The 3,618-nt window shown below is 40.7% G+C and overlaps 1 long non-coding RNA gene across 1 annotated transcript; it reads left to right on the top strand.

Annotated features, from left to right (window-relative positions):
* Window positions 1-207: 207 nt before the first annotated feature.
* LOC116574274 lies at window positions 208-1,685 on the top strand. The gene is made up of 3 exons (XR_004279185.1): window positions 208-275; window positions 782-864; window positions 1,083-1,685. It is a non-coding gene; the product is annotated as an uncharacterized LOC116574274 (long non-coding RNA).
* Window positions 1,686-3,618: the final 1,933 nt, after the last annotated feature.

Genomic DNA, 3,618 nt, shown 5'->3' with positions numbered 1-3,618 from the left:
TGGAAACATCTTTGAATCCAGACCCTCAAGGGATCACTACTGCTCCAAACACCAGATTTCTAAGGTAATGTGTAAAGAAAAAAAAAAGCAGAATCCACAGTGTATGGGTGGAGGAACAGCTGGGAAAGAAAGGGCACTGGCCCGAGGCATGCTTAACCCTCCCCTCCCCTCCTCTCCCGGGGGTTCTGCTTGTGATAAGACAACTCTACCTCTTCTTTCAGAAAGCAGCTCTGATGTTCATTGTATCTGCTCTCCTCTATCTGCTGATGTGACAGGTGGGGATTAATTTCTTTTTCTCCAAAGTTTCCTCTTATGAGAAGAGGTCACTTGATAGGAAACTTTCCAAACTATCTGTTTCCCATACACCTTTTCAATTGCTCAACTCACCTTGGCTTTTGCAGCTCTCTGCTTCTGTAAGGGCTTCCTGAGCCCTCTCTACTGGGAGAACGCAAGCTCAGCTGATGAATACCTCCCTTCCTCTGTGACATGATCCCAGGCTCCTTTTTTCTCAAAACCCAGCAGAGTGAGATGGCCCCCCTCTCTGCTCCCGCAGCTCCCTGTGTAAGCCCTGCTCTAGCAGTTACCACACTCTGTCATTAGATTGTAATGGGCTGTTTGCAGATCTGTCTTCCCAGCAAAGACCTTGACTGCTCGAGGCCTGGCATAATTCTTTCTTACTCTTCTTCGTGTCTCTGGTGCCCTGTGGTATCTGTCACATTGTGGGTGCTGAGGAATGTTTCCATGATTTCATTAATGATACTGCTTTGTTTCACATGCACAGCTAGCACAGATACTAAAGAGGTATTACTCTAAGGAGATTTCACACATTCTGCTAATGCAAAAGAGGAGATTAAAGCCCAATGGGTAAGTGAGAAGTTTCTGTGTTTCAGCTGGGGAGTGTGAAGACTTGTCTCCCTAAAACCTGAGAGGGGTCTTGAAAAAAAAAAAGGTCAGATTTTCCACAAGCTGAACCAGGCCAGCTGGGGAAATTTCACCCTTTATCAGTCTACCTCTTGCCTGCACCCTAAGGCCTCAGGAGTCTAGTGAGGGGCTGGCTTATGGAAGGTCTCTCCCCCTTCTAGGGAGAAACTGGACTGCATCTCAACCATGCAACTGGTCTATGAATTTGACCTTTCAACAACCTGCTGACCGAGGATTCCCCAGGAGCCTCAGATCAAGGAAATAACATCCCCCCAGAAGAGAGAATAAAAACAGAATTAAAAAAAAAGAAAGAAAGAAAGTCTGATACCCGGCTATGCTGGTATCTTTCTAAAGCACTAACACCATAATAAAGGCTTTCCGCTTTTGTTTCATTATGTGGCAGCCAGAGCCTATAAACACTGTCGGTGGTAGAGAAAACAGCGTCTAGAAACAAATAAGAAAAACTAAAGATGAAACTGGGAATATGTGCATGGCTTACACTTTGGTATTCTGTGGTCATGACAGCTTTTGCTCTTATGAAAGTACGGTGTGTGCTGTTCTTTTTCTCTGTAATGATTTCTGAAACCGTGTGACTTGCAGAATTTGCCTTTTTAAAAAAAATGCAGTGAGTGTTTAATCGTTCGGGGTGTGAGTAACCACATTCTGTTCAAGTACGCTTCCAGCCTTCCCGCTCCTCCTTATCAGCGACAGTACTCCAAACACTTGTCTCAATTTTCAGATCAAAGCTGATGAAAAACAGACCTCTACAGGGTTGAATTGCTCTCTGCATTTTTGGGCCTCAGAAGAAAATACCGTCAGCACTAGAAAAGGCTGAATGTTTTTTGGTGCTTTATCTTTAGTTGGTAAATTCTGCTTTACCTTTCTAGTTTGCTTATTTTCTGACTCTGCCAGTGTCATCCGCTTCGTGAAATGTATCTTTTAATTAATTATTCTTGTCTCTAAGTGTCTTCCGTGGCTCATGGTCAGGGCAAGAATTTATATCAGCAAAATAGGATCTGTCACTAAAGGGGAAATATCTTGGCTTCTTTCAACATGGAATTAACCTCATTTAACCGATAATCACCTTAATTGATTTTCCAGATAAATCTTTTTGTTGGTTATGTTTTCTTTGAAGTTGCATATAGGACAGCTTTTCTACAAAGAGCAGGAATTCAGAAGCATGAAAACACTACATTGTAGAAGAGCTGCAAAGTCTGATTGAGAAAGCGTTTGGAGAGAATTCTAAAGCTAGCAGCCAAATCAAAGCACAACAATAACAACCCATTCACATTCTGCTCAATGGAGGATCTTCAAAAAACATCTTTCAAAAATGCCTTATGAAATATGGGGAGTTTTATACAGATTCCCCATTTTCTGTCTGGGTTTTTATTAAAACAATGGAAATTACTGCAAATAATATCGTAAATATGTATAAGGTAAGTGAAGGAAAATAAGGCTATAACAAATAGGAACAAGATGAGTGGTTACATAAGTTGATATGATTTTTCCAAAGGCAACCTTAAAAACAATGGCAGATTATCCAAGTTAAGGTGTTTACCAAAGGAAACAGAAGCAAAATTTCCTATGCTTTGGAGAAAAATAATTTAGTCCCTTGGGAGTGAAATTGAGGTCTGAGGATTTACATTTATTTCTACATTCTCTTCAATATAATCCTTCAGAAATGCATGTGTATTCCTTTCTTAAGAATGGGGAGTGAAGGTCATCCTTCTCCTTTCAGTCCAGGTACCAAGAACATTATGATAATGTGGTTTCATCATTAGACGCACTACATGGTACAGAATGATCATTGGGCTAGAAATGAAGAAATTCAGGTTCTCATCCCAGATGCACCATTAACTTGTTTTACGTCCTTGGGAAAATCAATGAATTTGATAAATATTCCTTAAGCACCTAGGGTACTGTGCAAGATGTTTGGACATACATTGGCAATAGAAAAGGCCCCTTGACTTCCAAGTTCTTTCCCCTTAGTAAAAAGAGATTGACAGTTAAAAAAAAATCACAATAAAGAACTGGAAATAAGAAATGGAAGCGATGGGAGCATTTCAAAAACTTTAAGCCTTTGGCCTTGCTTGCTTCAGGGTATTTGACAAGGTGGGCCAAAAGTTAAAGCTGGAGGTATAGGAGGAAAACAAAATTGTGGAGTGGGTTTTGCATTATACTTAGGAGTTGAGACTTAATCATATATCCAGTGATCCTCAAATTCTGATATGCAACAGAATTATTTGGGAAGCTTTTTCAAACATATAAGTCTGCCCTTAGTGATGGCATCAGTATTTCCAGTGGCAGGACCAAGACACCAATGGCTTTGACAAACCCCTAAGTTTCTTCTAATCTATCCAAAAGTTTGAAAATAGCTGGTATAGTCAGTGGGGAGCCACTGAAGGCCTTAAGGTAAGTGAATAACACCATAGTTATATTCTAGAAAGATCGCTCTACCAAGTGTGTAGAGAATGGACTAGAGAGGCAGGAGCCTGGAGATAGAAAGGCCAATTAAAAGTCTATTTTCTCTGTGACCCACAACCCAGCATCCCCTCTTGGAGATATGTCTGAGAGAAAGTCTAAGATATGGACCTCAGGAGATAAACAAGAATGTTCACAGATGTGGTGTGTCTAGTTGCAAAAAAAAAGACCCAAATATCCACAAACAGAAGAATGGATATGTTTTGGTATCTTCCC

The sequence above is a fragment of the Mustela erminea genome, chromosome 15 (assembly GCF_009829155.1).
Source record: "Mustela erminea isolate mMusErm1 chromosome 15, mMusErm1.Pri, whole genome shotgun sequence".
Classification (NCBI taxonomy): Eukaryota; Metazoa; Chordata; class Mammalia; order Carnivora; family Mustelidae; genus Mustela; species Mustela erminea.
This window is presented reverse-complemented; position numbering and strand designations above follow the sequence as displayed.